Source organism: Rutidosis leptorrhynchoides, chromosome 4 (assembly GCF_046630445.1).
Source record: "Rutidosis leptorrhynchoides isolate AG116_Rl617_1_P2 chromosome 4, CSIRO_AGI_Rlap_v1, whole genome shotgun sequence".
Taxonomy (NCBI): Eukaryota; Viridiplantae; Streptophyta; class Magnoliopsida; order Asterales; family Asteraceae; genus Rutidosis; species Rutidosis leptorrhynchoides.
Window position 1 is genome coordinate 612,191,365 of NC_092336.1, and position 17,982 is coordinate 612,209,346.

Sequence of the window (17,982 nt, forward strand, 5' to 3'; positions counted from 1 at the left end):
GTTTCAACGCGCTACTTTCTTATTTTTATTTTTCGACACCTTTTACCTATGTATCAATTATCACTCCAATTAGTAATCTCAATTTGCAATTTTAATTTTAAGTTAGTGATAGTAATAAGGTTGGGTTAGTCGAGTGTTTTTAAGTTCTATAATTCATTCTTTTTCTTTCTTATTTTTCGACGCCTTTTATTTTTCAATTCTTTCTTTTTCGACGCGCTCTTTTTCTTTCTTATTTCTCCCTATTCTAGTTTTAGGACTTAGAATTTTTTTTCTACTTCTTATCTAAATTTCTTTAAATTACGAAAATTTATTTTAAGTGGTTAAATTGATAGACATCAAAATTTTCTGGTTCGTAGTAATAGTTGGATTTGTACGTGGACCGGGTTATTGGAGCCAAACAGTCCTCAATTATATTGAGACCAAACGAATCCTGCCCCTCTGCTGCATCTTTTGGCTATTCGAAACGTGGGCAAAATCAGAAAAGTCTATTAATTGGATAACTTATATAATTTTTCTTTTCTTTTAAAAACTAATATGATATTCAGTGAATGCACCGAGCAAGACGTTCACCACCTTTTGTACGTTCACCACCTGTAACTCGATCAAGACATTTAGCAAATATTACCGCCGTTAATTTTTCTTTAGAATCGTCATCCAGTCGACCAAGTACTCCAGTTCAAATTTCCGATAATCCATTTTTTGAACCCGACCTCACAATTGAGAATCCGGAGAATATTCAGGGACAATTCATAGATCCTGAACCATTAATCTTTCTTCTGGATCCACCAATCATTCAAACAGAGATTGTTGAGGAACGAACCATTAAATCAGAATCCTCTAGTGATTCAGATTCAACAAATTCAATTATGGAGAATCTGGAACCTTTAAGTATGGAAGACCGAATGAGAGCTAAACGCACTGGCCAAGGTCACGCAATTACTCATCCAGACATTAATGCGCCAGATTATGAAATCAAAGGACAAATTCTACACATGGTGACTAATCAATGCCAATTTAGTGGTGCGCCGAAGGAAGATCCAAATGAACATCTTCGTACCTTTAATAGGATCTGCACACTATTTAAAATAAGAGAAGTTGAGGATGAACAGATATATCTCATGTTATTTCCCTGGACTTTAAAGGGAGAAGCCAAAGATTGGTTGGAATCGTTACCTGAAAGGGCGATTGATACATGGGACGTTTTAGTTGAAAAATTTCTTAAACAATTCTTTCCGGCATCTAAAGCCGTAAGACTTCAAGGAGAAATTGTTACGTTCACACAGAAGCCAAATGAAACTCTATATGAGGCGTGGACAAGATTTGGAAAGTTATTAAGAGGATGTCCGCAACATGGTTTAGACACTTGTCAAATAGTACAAATATTCTACCAAGTATGCAACATCACTACAAGGAAAGACATCGATATAGCAGCTGGTGGTTCCATTATGAAGAAAACAGAAACTGATGCTTACAAAATTATTGATAACACTGCATCCCACTCACATGAGTGGCACCAAGAAAAAGATATCGTTAGATCATCTAAAGCAGCTAGAGCCGATTCTAGCCATGACTTAGATTCCATTTCCGCAAAAATAGATGCTGTCGAGAGATGAATGGAAAAGATGACTAAAGATATCCACTCAATACGAATTAGTTGTGAGCAGTGTGGAGGACCACATTTGACAAAAGATTGTCTCAGTATTGAGCTAACAATGGAACAAAGAGAGAATATTTCATACATAAACCAAAGGCCTGGAAATAATTATCAGAATAATTATCAACCGCCAAGACCGATTTACAATCAAAACCAGAACTATAACCGAAATATTCCATACAACAACCAACAAGGTCCTAGCAATCAACAAGTATCCAATAATACTTACAATCAGCAAAGACCTAATTTTCAAAACAAACCACCACAAACCGATGATAAAAAGCCGAATTTAGAAGATATGATGACAAAGCTAGTTGAAACTCAAACGCAGTTTTTCACATCTCAGAAACAAACTAATGAACAAAATGCTCAAGCATTTAGAAATCAACAAGCTTCTATTCAAAATCTGGAACAAGAAATAAGTAACCTAGCAAGGTTAATAGGTGAAAGAAAACAGGAAAGTTTACCTAGTGATACAAATGCTAACCCCCGGAATGAAACAGCTAAAGCCATTACCACAAGAAGTGGTACAACACTTAAACCACCTGAAATACCTGTAACTTCTGATGAAACTATTCCTACTCCACAAGAACCACAACCTGATCAAGATAAGGAAACAGAACCGGTAGTTGAAAAGGTTAATGAAGATAACACAGTTAAGGCTAAACCTTATGTTAAACCATATCAACCACCACTTCCTTACCCAAGTAAATTGAAAAAAGAGAAACTTGAAGCCGAGCAATCCAAATTCTTGGATATGTTTAAACAGATAAATGTCAATCTTCCTTTCATTGATGTGATTTCAGGAATGCTTAGATATGCTAAATTTCTGAAAGATCTAATATCGAATAGAAAGAAAATGGAAGAACTCTCGGCTGTTACTATGAATGCTAATTGTTCAGCAGTGCTGTTGAATAAGATACCAGAAAAACTATCTGATCCAGGAAGTTTCACAATTCCATGTTTTCTGGGAAGTCTTAGTTCAATAGAAGCATTGGCAGATTTAGGTGCTAGTATAAATTTAATGCCGTATTCACTATACGCAAAACTAGACCTTGGAGAATTGAAACCAACAAGAATAAGTATACAACTAGCCGATCGATCAATAAAATATTCTAGAGGGATAATGGAGAACATGCTAGTTAAAGTTAGTACTTTAGTATTTCCAGTAGATTTTGTTGTTCTGGACATGGAAGAAGATTCTCAAGTTCCTCTCATATTAGGAAGATCATTCTTAAACACGGCTAAAGCAATTATAGACGTGTTTGGTAAGAAATTGACCCTAAGTATAGAGGATGAGAGTGTTACCTTTTCAGTTGATAGAGCAATACAACAACCGCAATCTGCAGATGATACATATTATTATATTCAAACTATAGATTCACATACAGAATTGTTAGAAGAATTTCCAGAATTACAAGGAACAGGAGAATGTTCTTTAGGAGAAAGTACTGAACCAATTGATGAAGCTGAAATGTTAGCTACACTAATAGCAAATGGATATGAACCAACAACAGAAAAAATTCAAATGCTAAAAGAAGAAGACAGATATCGATACAAATCATCGATAGAAGAACCTCCAACATTAGAGTTAAAGCCACTTTCAAACCATTTGGAATACGCTTATTTACATGGTGAATCTGAATTACCTGTAATAATATCGTCTTCTCTTACTGAAAATGAGAAATCACAACTCATTTCTGTGTTGAAAGCTCATAAACCAGCCATTGCATGGAAGATTAATGATATCAAAGGAATAAGTCCTTTGTATTGCACACATAAAATCCTTATGGAAGAAGGTCATAAAACGTATGTGCAACGCCAACGAAGACTAAATCCTAATATGCAAGATGTAGTTAAAAAAGAAATTATTAAACTGCTTGATGCAGGTTTAATTTATCCAATTTCTAATAGTCCATGGGTAAGCCCAGTTCAATGCGTGCCTAAGAAGGGTGGCATGACTGTCATTACAAATGAGAAAGATGAGCTTATTCCTACTAGGACTGTAACAGGATGGCGTGTATGTATTTATTATAGAAAATTAAATGACGCCACCAGAAAAGATCACTTTCCCTTACCTTTTATTGATCAAATGTTGGAAAGGTTAGCCGGAAACAGTTACTATTGTTTTCTAGATGGTTTTTCCGGATATTTTCAAATTCCAATAGCACCCGAAGATCAAGAGAAAACCACATTCACGTGCCCTTATGGTACTTTTTTTTACAAACGCATGCCATTTGGACTTTGCAATGCCACTGCAACCTTTCAAAGATGCATGATGGCAATTTTTCACGACATGATAGAAGAATGCATGGAAGTTTTCATGGATGACTTTTCAGTCTTCGGTGATACATTTGAAACATGTCTAGCTAATCTTGAACGAATGCTTATTAGATGCGAACAATCAAATCTAGTACTTAATTGGGAGAAATGCCATTTCATGGTTAAAGAAGGCATCGTTCTTGGTCATAAAATTTCAAAGGAAGGAATTGAAGTGGATAGAGCTAAAGTAGATGTAATTGCTAAACTTCCACATCTCACCATTGTTAGAGGAGTTAGGAGTTTTCTAGGGCATGCCGGTTTTTACCGACGTTTCATTAAAGATTTTTCTAAAATTGCCACTCCTATGAATAAACTCCTAGAAAAGGATGCTCCATTCATCTTTTCAGATGAATGCATCAAATCTTTTAATATTTTTAAAGAGAAACTCACTAATGCGCCGATCATGATAACACCAAATTGGAATTTACCATTTGAACTAATGTGCGATGCAAGTGATTTTGCAATGGGAGCCGTTTTAGGACAAAGGATTGAAAAACGATTTCAACCTATATATTATGCTAGTAAGATGTTACAAGGAGCACAAACAAATTACACAACTACTGAAAAAGAACTCCTTGCTATTGTCTTTGCTTTTGACAAATTTCGTTCATATCTCGTTCTAGCTAAAACGGTGGTCTATACCGACCATTCTGCTCTTAGATACCTATTTTCGAAACAAGATGCCAAACCAAGATTAATCCGTTGGATCTTACTCTTACAAGAATTCGATATTGAAATCCGAGATAAAAGAGGAGCAGAAAATCTCGCCGCTGATCATCTTTCTCGTCTTGAAAATCCTGAATTATTAGTTCTAAATGAATCGGCCATACAAGATAACTTTCCTGATGAATATCTATTGAAGATAGATTATAATGAAATTCCATGGTTTGCAGACTATGCAAACTACTTAGTATGTGGATTCCTTGAAAAAGGATTGTCGTACCAAAAATGAAAGAAATTCTTTAGTGATATAAAACACTATTTCTGGGAAGATCCACATCTGTTTAAAAGTTGTCCAGATGGAATAATACGCCGATGTGTATTCGGAGATGAAGCTAGTAAAATCTTAAACCATTGTCACACAGGACCAACAGGAGGGCATTATGGGCCTCAACTAACAGCAAGAAAAGTTTATGATGCTGGATTCTATTGGCCTACAATTTACAAAGACGCACACCTTCTTTGTAAATCCTGTGATGCTTGTCAAAGGGCCGGAAAAATAAGTCAACGTGATGAAATGCCACAAAATGTCATTCAAGTATGTGAAGTATTTGACATTTGGGGTATTGACTTTATGGGTCCATTTCCAAAATCTCATAATAATCTCTATATTCTCGTAGCCATTGATTATGTATCTAAATGGGCGGAAGCACAAGCTCTCCCAACTAACGATGCACGAGTTGTAGTCAATTTTTTAAAACGTCTTTTTGCAAGGTTTGGAACACCGAAAGCTTTAATAAGTGATCGGGGAACTCATTTCTGTAATAATCAACTTGAGAAAGTTCTTAAAAGATATGGAGTAACTCATAAAATCTCCACTGCATATCATCCACAAACAAGTGGACAAGTTGAAAATACCAACCGAGCTTTAAAACGTATTCTAGAGAAAACAGTAGGATCAAATCCGAAGGAATGGTCCATTAAGTTGGAGGATGCACTCTGGGCTTTTAGAACAGCCTACAAAACTCCAATTGGAACCACACCTTTTAAACTCGTTTATGGAAAAGCATGTCATCTTCCAGTAGAAATTGAACACAAAGCATTTTGGGCTTTGAAAATATGTAATCTTGATTTACATGAAGCCGGACGTCTACGGTTAAGTCAACTAAACGAATTAGAAGAATTAAGACATGAGGCATACGAAAATTCGTTAATCTATAAGGAAAAAACGAAGAAATGGCATGATAAAAGAATCAGAAGTTCAAAAGAAATTTAAAGAAGGAGACAGAGTTCTTCTTTTCAATTCACGATTCAAGCTATTTCCTGGAAAATTGAAATCAAGATGGTCTGGACCATTCATAGTCAAAAGAGTTTTCCTATACGGAACGATAGAATTAATAAATTCAAATGGGATTAAATTTAAAGTTAATGGTCACAGAGTTAAACATTACATACATGGTCCGATGGAAGTTGACAATGAAGTTAATCATAATTTCACCACCCAAGAAAACCTTCAAAATGAAAACATAAATATGTTATCAACAACATATGAAAATCAAAATTGAAATATAAGGAGGATTCAAATTTGAGTGATGAAGAAGAATTCTTATACAAACCTCCCATTCCAAGAAACGAAGAAAAATGTGAACAAGAAGTTCAAATAGAAGTGAAAGAACCAAGAAAAGAACACCCGAAAAAGGTTTACAAACCAACTCGACTTACTAAAGCAGGAGACCCGGTTGAATTTATCATTTCTTGCTTGCTTAATGATGGTGCTGTATATAATGGACTCACAGATTTAGGAGCAAGTGCAAATATTATGCCTCTTTCCTTATACAAAAGATTAGGCATGGGTAAATTAAAACCAACCAAAATAGGTGTTCAATCATTTGACCAAACCATTAAACACCCGGTTGGAATAGCAAATAATTTACTTGTTAACGTGGGAAGTTTGACCTTTGTTGCAAACTTCATAGTGATTAATATGGAGGAAAACCTTGATATTCCTCTAATTCTAGGTCGCCCATTTTTAGCAACCACCGAGGCATTCATTGATGTAAGAGAAGGTAGAATGACACTTAGGGATAGTGATACATCGATCACCTTTGTGAACCGAAAGTTTAGATCTCCACCAACCAAAACTGTTAGACCAATAAAAACGCATAAGTGTGGGGAAGATGAAGAAACACTTAATGATGATCCAATCATAAAGAATACCGTTGATGATACGAAATTAGATGAACCAATTTTTAACAGTTCAACGAAGAAACTTTATAAACGGATTCACGATGCTAAGATTAAGGGAAACTTTAAGTTATGTAACCGATTATTATCCAATTTATCGCCAAAAGAAAAGGCGATGTTAGTTGAATTTGTGAAAGTTACGGAGAAAATCAACAAATGGATTGAAGTAAAAGTCAAAGATATACAAGTTGTTGATGATTCAATTGAAAATAATGTTAATCACAATTTCAACTAAGTGTAGGATAATATGTATTTCTGTTAGAGTTAGATTTTCTGTTTTCGTGTAGTTCTCGAAAATGAAACCCGAATGGTCTTTCCCTAGCAGACCCTAAAGAACTAGTCTTCTCCCCCCATTCTGAATTTTTATTTTTTTAGGTTTTTACGAAATGAAGACTTCCTGTGAATTAAACCATGGTCTAATGCTACACGCTTTGATCACTAAACGTAATAATAACACACTTCCGAGTGAACTAGTATCAGTAATCAGAGAAAGATTGGACGGAGTAAGAAAAGAATCCAGATGCGAAGATAATAAGTTACAATTTGGTAAAGGAAAATCAAAATCCGCAGCGAAAAGAAGAGCACAACACCTTGAAAAATGTCACAAATGCGGAAAATGGTCACATGGAGGTAAATGTTCAAATAATCAAACCTATTCAAACACCGAATTTGTTACTTTATGCAGAGATGGACCGTTCATATGTTTAGAAGAAAAAACACTAAATGCTCGAGGTTACGCCTATGTAGCCATGGAAAATCAATTAAACCGACTATCTTATGAATGAGATAGATCATATCACTAAGAATACTATCTCACAGGTAAGTCTGTACAGTTTTTATTTTTATTTTTTAACCTTTTGATAATAAACGCTAATTTGTTCGCTATAAAGTATTAAATTGGTATTGAATAAAATTAGGTTTGGCGACCGAAATTATTGATATCATTCAAAAATTTATTACATCACTGCGAAATTTAACGTTTATTCTTAAGGTATAAATATCTTTAATCAATCAAACCAAAATATTTCAAAAATTCGTCATGAGTTAAATTAGGTCATTGAACCAAAATTACTTTACCGAAAAGAGGGGCGCATATTTTTGATAATATTTGATTGATTAAAGTGGGATAAAAGACCAAAAAGATTTTTAATTTTATTTTTACCATGTTTTTAAAATTAATATATAAATCTTAAATTAATATTGTAAATTTTTTAAATTAATATATTTAAAATTGTAAATATTTGAACAATTGATATTTTTAAGTTTGTATGTATAAAAACAAAAATATAATATAAGTTTGGTGTGAATTTTTTAATTTTTAAAAATATGAATTTTTTAATTTTATGCATTTTAAAATTAAGTTTGGTGTGAATTTTTAATTTTATGCATTTTAAATTTAAGTTTGGTGTGAATTTAAAAACAAAAATTTACTTTATTTCGTTAAGTTAAAAATATGATTTTTAAAATTCGTCGTGAGTTGAATACTAGGTCTTTGAACTGAAATTGCTTTACCCGAGGGAGGGACGAGAACTTTTATTATCATTATTTTTAATCTTATTGAATTAAAGTATGCCAAAAACATTAAAAAAAAAAACCCAAAAATCTAAGCTTTTAAAACAATCGCTTGAAAAAGATAAATTTTAAAATTTTGTCGAGGGACAGAATAGGACTTCGATCCGAAACGACCTCATCCTAAAACAAAGGAAAACAAAATTTTAAATTTATTTTATATTTGTTTTATAAGTTAAGGCTTATTATAAAAAAAAAAGAAAAAGAAAAAAAACCAAACGCCGCGACTCGCGGAGTTTGAAGAACAAAAACACCGCAAGTCGATAGGTTTTTAGCTAATTCGATTATTTTCATAGGTTTATACCGTTTATTTGGATATAGATAGAGCAGAGTTAAGAGTAATTCATAGGTTTTTAGCTAATTCGATTACACAAAGAGGTAAGAATAAGGAAAAGGTAAATGAACATGATTTGTTTTACCACATGTGTATTCGAGACCCACAAAGCGCTGTAAGTATACCTTATTGTGTGGGTTATTATTTATCAGCTATGGTTAGGGGGATGAGACCGCACAGTATAATAGGAGGTGGTATATTTATTACACTAATTGCTGAATATCTCGGTGTGGATATAAGTCGGGGGGGGGGGGATTATTAGTCGAAGAACCAGAACCCCACGATACAATTGGTTTAAATGTATACCATGGTGCGAAGGTTTTGAAGAGGCAAAATAACGCCGCAGTACGATATAATGGTAGACATCCACAGGTTGAGAGAAACCAACAGCCAGGTAATGTGGGAGGGGGAAACGAAATGACAGAAATGCAAAGGTTTATAGCTTCACAAGAGTATGAAAATGCTAGACATAGAGCATTTGAAGATTGGCAAGTTCATCAAAACCAAATCATAGCTCATTGCCAACATGTAGGTAGAAACTATATTCCTACTCCATCGCCCGTATTTCCTCCTTGGTCTATAGAGATCCAACCACCGTATCCTACGTATAACCCAGCCGAAGCATTCTATAACACATACGGTTATGCATGGAACCCCTACTGATATCAGTATCATCCCTAGTTTATTTAGTTTTATTTATTTTATTTTTGTAATATTACTACATTTAAGCACTTATGTTAATATTGTAATAGTTTTTATAATTTTCTAACTTTTATTATTAGATTTTAATAATTTTTGAATGTGGGGTAATATACCAAACTTCAAAAATATGTATATATATTTGCAGTTTATCTTATGTACACAACAGGGTAAAACAACGCATTTTCAAAGACTGACATTAAGTTCAGCAAAAGCAACTAATTTTGACGACAAGATGCAAAATATATGTGAAATAACAACAAGACGGAATGAACAAATGATGTGCACCATTTATCATTCAGCAAACAAACACAAATATGTTTGGAAACTTTGGTAAAATTTAATCATTTCTACGCTAATCACCCTCAATAATTTAAATTGTTACTAATTTCTTGCAAATGAGGGCATTGCAAGATCTTAAGTGTGGGAAGAGGTTAAATTCTTTCGGAATTTTAAAATTTTTTACTTTATACACTTGGTAACCATTAGAAATACTAGTAAAGCAGTAGTTGTATTAGAATCTAGTGCTCTCTGATAATAAAGAACAGCCCTAGTCTTATATACTGACTACCCAATTCTGGTAAAATTTTTCAAAATTTTCAATTAAATGAACTCAAAATCATGTTTATACATATTTATAAACGATAAAACTAGGTGTTAACACCAAAATTATTGTTACCTTGGAAAGGACATAAATTGAGAAACAAACCAAAATGTTAGAATTCATTTAAAATGGAATAGAGGAGAATAAAAAGGAAAATAAAAGCCAAGTGTGAGAAATTTTCACCAAGTTATTCAAAATATATATCACATATTTTTGTACAAATAATTGAAAATACTTTTGTTTTGGACGATAATTAACTGTTTTACCCAATTTACTGTAAGAAAGATGGATCTACACGATGAATCAATTCCATCATTAAAAGGAAGTAAAGTCTTCCGAAAAAGAAACGCGCTTCTTGATTTAGGTCAGGAAGTTATCGTCCAGACCAGCTGTAGGTTGACGAAAAGCCTAGAAAAGTCATCACTAAAATCAGCAGGAAATCCACGGACCTCAGCATCAAACAGGGTCGCCAAGTGGTCAGATTTATCCTAACCATGAGAAGGATTTATCTCGTACAATGGGGGGCTGATAATGCTAAAAACGAACATATATTTCATAGCATTATTCCTCAAGAAAGACAAGCTTTTAGTTGCAATTGTTCTATTTACAAGTGATATTCGTTTAAATAATAAAAGGTGAAGACAAAAGACAGATTCGACGAATTGAAGATGCAAACGACCAAAAAGCTCAAAAGTACAAAAGACAATCAAAGAGGTTCCAATTATTGATAAGAAACGTCTCGAAATTACAAGAGTACGAGATTCAAAACGCAAAGTACAAAATATAAAATTGTACGCAAGGACGTTCGAAAATCCGGAACCGGGACCAGAGTCAACTCTTAACGCTCGACGCAACGGACTAAAAATTACAAGTTAACTAGGTATATAAATATAATATAATATATAATTAATTATATTAATTATATATATATTATATTTATAAATAAAAACCGTCGGCAGAGAAAGACTCCAAGATATGAGCTGGAATTTCAAACTCCGCGACTTGCGGAGTTTGAAGGCAAAATTCACCGCGAGTCGCGGAGCCCCAAAATTGAAAACTGCCTATAAAGCCAACCGAATTCTGATCAAAATCATCATCTTTTTCTTCTCTTATCATACGTAAAATTTATATTTATATTTTAATTTTAATTATAATTCTAATAATAAGGGTATGTTAGCGAATGTTGTAAGGGTGTAAGTCGAAATTCTGTCCGTGTAACGCTACGCTATTTTTAATCATTGTAAGTTATGTTCAACCTTTTTATATTAATGTCTCGTAGCTAAGTTATTATTATGCTTATTTAATCCGAAGTAATCATGATGTTGGGCTAATTACTAAAATTGGGTAATTGGGCTTTGTACCATAATTGGGGTTTGGACAAAAGAACGACACTTGTGGAAATTAGACTATGGACTATTAATGGGCTTTATATTTGTTTAACTAAATGAAAGTTTGTTAATGTTAATATAAAGATTTACAATTGGGCGTCCCTATAAATTACCATATACACTCGATCGGACACGATGGGCGGGGTATTTATATGTACGAATAATCGTTCATTTAACCGGACACGGGAATGGATTAATAGCCACTAGAATAATTAAAACAGGGGTGAAATTACATTCAAGGGTAATTGGTGTAATTGTTAACAAAGTAGTAAAACCTTGGTTTACACGCAGTTGATAACCTGGTGTATTCATTAAACAAAGTATTAAAACCTTGTTACAATTCGAATCCCCAATTAGTTGGAATATTTAACTTCGGGTATAATAATAATTTGACAAGGACACTTGCACTTTATATTTATGACTGATGGACTGTTATGGACAAAAACCAGACGGACATATTAAATAATCCAGGACAAAGGACAATTAACCCATGGGCATAAAACTAAAATCAACACGTCAAACATCATGATTACGGAAGTTTAAATAAGCATAATTCTTTTATTTCATATTTAATTTCCTTTATTTTATATTTAATTGCACTTCTAATTATCGCACTTTTATTTATTGTTATTTAATCGCACTTTTAATTATCGTACTTTTTAATTATCGCAATTTTATTTTATCGCATTTTTATTATTCGCAATTTCATTATCGTTATTTACTTTACGCTTTAATTTAAGTCTTGTATTTATTTTATATTTTACATTAGGTTTTAACTGCGACTAAAATCTTAAAATCGACAAACCGGTCATTAAACGGTAAAAACCCCCCTTTATAATAATAATATTACTTATATATATGTTTGTATTTTTATAAAAGTAAATTAATATAGCGTTGAGCTTTGTTTAAAGATTTCCCTGTGGAACGAACCGGACTTACTAAAAACTACACTACTGTACGATTAGGTACACTGCCTATAAGTGTTGTAGCAAGGTTTAAGTATATCCATTCTATAAATAAATAAATATCTTGTATAAAATTGTATCGTATTTAATAGTTTTTCCTAGTAAAATATAAACTATTTCGTATACACCTCGCATAACATCAAGTATTTTTGGCGCCGCTGCCGGGGACACTCTTAAACGCCGGAAGCGCAACGCTAATATAAAAAAAAAAAAGATTTTTAGTTAACTTTTATTAAAATTCGTTTTTGTAAAAATACGTTTTAAATATTCAAAAATATAAAAAGAAAAACAAAAATATAAGTATTTTTAAGATTTTGTTAAATATTTAAGTTTTATAAGTTTCTTTATTTTTATTTTAGTTTATAAAAATATAATTTTTATTTATTTAAAAATAGAAAACAGAAAATAAAAATAAATAAATAAAGAAAAAACGCGTCGAAGATTAAATCTGTCAGCTGAAATTTGAAACCCCGCGAGCCGCGGGGTTTGAAGCATTAAATACCGCAAGTCGCGGAGCTTCTCTGACAGGCGAACAGAAGCCCTAATTCAGCATTAATTACGGGTTTTAATTAATTATAATTATTATTTAACCCTAATTATTATTATTATTATTATTAGTTTTATTTTTACTTTTACTTTTTATTTAATTTATGTATTTAGTATTAATTAGTTTTATTAAATTGTAAAATTAGTAGTTTTATTAAATAAATAATATAAAAATAATATTTTTATAAAAATTGTACTTTTTACAACTTTTTGTATATTTTTATATTTTGTCCCTTTTTAATCGTTTTAGCATAACTTTTGTATTTTTAGCTCATATTTAATTTTAATTCTTAGTTTTTGCCATAGTTATTTTTACTCCTAGATTTTTAGGCTTTGCCGTAGAATTCCTTAAGTGCTTTTTCTTTAGACTAAGATTTAAGTGCTTTAGAATTTTGCGACGCCTTTTTAAGTTTTAGTTTCTTTTTAAGTTATTTCCATTTGGGATTTAGTTTTTCCTGTAAGCTTTAATATTTTTAGACACCTTTTACTATGTATCAATTATCATTCCAATTAGTAATTTCAATTAGCGATTATAATTTTAAGTTAGTTGTAGTAATAAGGTTAGGTTAGTAAAGTATTTTTAAGTTTTTATAAGTTTCTTTTATTTTTCCGTCACCTTTTATTTTTCAACCATTTTTTCTTTTTCGACCTTTTTCGACGAACTCTTTTTCTTTCTTATTTCTCGCTATTCTAGTTTTAGGATATAGATTTTTATTCTACTTCTTATCTAAATTTCTTAAAATTACGAAAATTTATTTTAAGTGGTTAAATTGATAGACATCAAAATTTTCTGGTTCGTAGTAATAGTTGGATTTGTACGTGGACCGGGTTATTGGAGCCAAACAGTCCTCAATTATATTGAGACCAAACGAATCCTGCCCCTCTGCTGCATCTTTTGGCTATTCGAAACGTGGGCAAAATCAGAAAAGTCTATTGATTGGATAACTTATTATAATTTTTCTTTCCTTTTAAAAACTAATAGGATATTCAGTGAATGCACCGAGCAAGACGTTCATCACCTTTTGTACGTTCACCACCTGTAACTAGATCAAGACATTTAGCAAATATAACCGCCGTTGATTTTTCTTTAGAATCGTCATCCAGTCGACCAAGTACTTCAGTTCAAATTTCCGATAATACATTTTTTGAACCCGACATCACAATTGAGAATCCGGAAAATATTCAGGAACGGTTCGTAGATCCTGAACCACTAAACTTTCCTCCGGAGCCACCAATCATTCAAACAGAGATTGTTGAGGAACGAACCATTAAATCAGAATCATCTAGTGATACCGATTCAACAAATTCAATTATGGAGAATCTGGAACCTTTAAGTATGGAAGACCGAATGAGAGCTAAACGCACTGGCCAAGGTCACGCAATTACTCATCCAGACATTAATGCGCCAGATTATGAAATCAAAGGACAAATTCTACACATGGTGACTAATCAATGCCAATTTAGTGGTGCGCCGAAGGAAGATCCAAATGAACATCTACGTACCTTTAATAGGATCTGCACACTATTTAAAATCCGAGAAGTGGAGGATGAACAGATATATCTCATGTTATTTCCCTGGACTTTAAAGGGAGAAGCCAAAGATTGGTTGGAATCGTTACCTGAAGGGGCGATTGATACATGGGACGTTTTAGTTGACAAATTTCTTAAACAATTCTTTCCTGCATCTAAAGCCGTAAGACTTCAAGCAGAAATTGTTACGTTCACACATAAACCAAATGAAACTCTATATGAGGCGTGGACAAGATATGGAAAGTTGTTAAGAGGATGTCCGCAACATGGTTTAGACACCTGTCAAATAGTACAAATATTCTACCAAGGATGCGACATCATTACAAGAAAAGACATAGATATAGCAGCTGGTGGTTCTATTATGAAGAAAACCGAAACTGATGCTTACAAAATTATTGATAACACTGCTTCCCACTCACATGAGTGGCACCAAGAAAAAGATATCATTAGATCATCTAAAGCAGCTAGAGCCGATTCTAGCCATGACTTAGATTCCATTTCCGCAAAGATAGATGCTGTGGAGAGACGAATGGAAAAGATGACTAAAGATATTCACTCAATACGAATTAGTTGTGAGCAGTGTGGAGGACCACATTTGACAAAAGATTGTCTCAGTATTGAATTAACAATGGAACAAAGAGAGAATATTTCATACATAAACCAAAGGCCTGGAAATAATTATCAGAATAATTATCAACCGCCAAGACCGATTTACAATCAAAACCAGAATTATAACCGAAATATTCCATACAACAACCAACAAGGTCCTAGCAATCAACAAGTATCCAATAATACTTACAATCAGCAAAGACCTAATTTTCAAAACAAACCACCACAACAAACCGATGATAAAAAGCCGAATTTAGAAGATATGATGACGAAGCTAGTTGAAACTCAAACGCAGTTTTTCACATCTAAAAAACAAACTAATGAACAAAATGCTCAAGCACTTAGAAATCAACAAGCTTCTATTCAAAATCTGGAACAAGAAGTAAGTAACCTAGCAAGGTTAATAGGTGAAAGAAAACCGGGAAGTCTACCTAGTGATACAAATGCTAACCCCAGGAATGAAACAGCTAAAGCTATTACCACAAGAAGTGGTACAACACTTAAACCACCTGAAATACCTGTAACTTCTGATGAAACTATTCCTACTCCACAAGAACCACAACCTGATCAAGATAAGGAAAAAGAACCGGTAATTGAAAAGATTAATGAAGATAACACAGCTAAGGCTAAACCTTATGTTAAACCATACCAACCACCACTTCCTTATCCGAGTAAAATGAAGAAAGAAAAACTTGAAGCCGAGCAATCCAAATTCTTGGATATGTTTAAACAGATAAATGTAAATCTTCCTTTCATTGATGTGATTTCAGGAATGCCAAGATATGCTAAATTCTTGAAAGATCTAATATCAAATAGAAAGAAAATGGAAGAACTCTCGGCTGTTACTATGAATGCAAATTGTTCAGCAGTGCTGTTGAATAAGATACCCGAAAAACTCTCCGATCCAGGAAGTTTCACAATTCCATGTTTTCTGGGTAGTCTTAGTTCAATAGAAGCATTGGCAGACTTAGGTGCTAGTATAAATCTAATGCCGTATTCACTATACGCTAAACTAGACCTTGGAGAATTGAAACCAACAAGAATAAGCATACAACTAGCCGATAGATCAATAAAATATCCTAGAGGGATAATGGAGAACATGCTAGTTAAAGTTGGTACTTTAGTATTTCCAGTAGATTTTGTTGTTTTAGACATGGAAGAAGATTCTCAAGTTCCTCTCATATTAGGAAGACCATTCTTAAACACGGCTAAAGCAATGATAGACGTGTTCGGTAAGAAACTGACCCTAAGTATAGAGGATGAGAGTGTTACCTTTTCAGTTGATAGAGCAATGCAACAACCACAATCTGCAGATGATACATGTTATTATATTCAAACTATAGATGCACATGCGGAATTATTAGAAAAATTTCCAGAATTACAAGGAACAGGAGAATGTTCTTTAGGAGAAGGTAATGAACCAATTGATGAAGCTGAAATGTTAGCTACACTAATAGCTAATGGATATGAACCAATAACAGAAGAAATTCAAATGCTAAAAGAAGAAGACAGATATCGATATAAATCATCGATAGAAGAACCTCCGAAATTAGAGTTAAAGCCACTTCCAAACCATTTGGAATACGCTTATTTACATGGTGAATCTGAATTACCTGTAATAATATCGTCTTCTCTTACTGAAAATGAGAAATCACAACTCATTTCTGTGTTGAAAGCTCATAAACCAGCCATTGCATGGAAGATTCATGATATTAAAGGAATAAGTCCTTCGTATTGCACACATAAAACCCTTATGGAAGAAGGTCATAAAACGTATGTGCAACGCCAACGAAGACTAAATCCTAATATGCAAGATGTAGTTAAGAAAGAGATTATTAAACTGCTAGATGCAGGTTTGATATATCCAATTTCTGATAGTCCATGGGTAAGCCCAGTTCAATGCGTACCTAAGAAGGGTGGCATGACTGTCATTACAAATGAGAAAAATGAGCTTATTCCTACTAGGACTGTAACAGGATGGCGTGTATGTATTGATTATAGAAAATTAAATGACGCCACCAGAAAAGATCACTTTCCCTTACCTTTCATTGATCAAATGTTGGAAAGATTAGCCGGAAATAGTTACTATTGTTTTCTAGATGGATTTTCCGGATATTTTCAAATTCCAATAACACCCGAGGACCAAGAGAAAACCACATTCACGTGCCCTTATGGTACTTTTGCTTACAAACGCATGCCATTTGGACTTTGCAACGCCCCTGCAACCTTTCAAAGGTGTATGATGGCGATTTTTCACGACATGATAGAAGAATGCATGGAAGTATTCATGGATGACTTTTCAGTCTTCGGTGATACATTTAAATCATGTCTAGTTAATCTGGAACGAATGCTAATTAGATGCGAAAAATCAAATCTAGTACTTAATTGGGAGAAATGCCATTTCATGGTTAAAGAAGGCATCGTTCTTGGACATAAAATTTCAAAAGAAGGAATTGAAGTGGATAGAGCTAAAGTAGATGTAATTGCTAAACTTCCACATCCCACCAATGTTAGAGGAGTTAGGAGTTTTCTAGGGCATGCCGGTTTTTACCGACGTTTCATAAAAGATTTTTCTAAAATTGCCACTCCTATGAATAAACTCCTAGAAAAGGATGCGCCATTCATCTTTTCAGATGAGTGTATCAAATCTTTTAATATTCTTAAAGAGAAACTCACTAATGCGCCGATCATGATAACGCCAAATTGGAATCTACCATTTGAACTAATGTGCGATGCAAGTGATTTTGCAATGGGAGCCGTTTTAGGACAAAGGATTGAAAAACGATTTCAACCTATATATTATGCTAGTAAGACATTACAAGGAGCACAAACGAACTATACAACTACTGAAAAAGAAC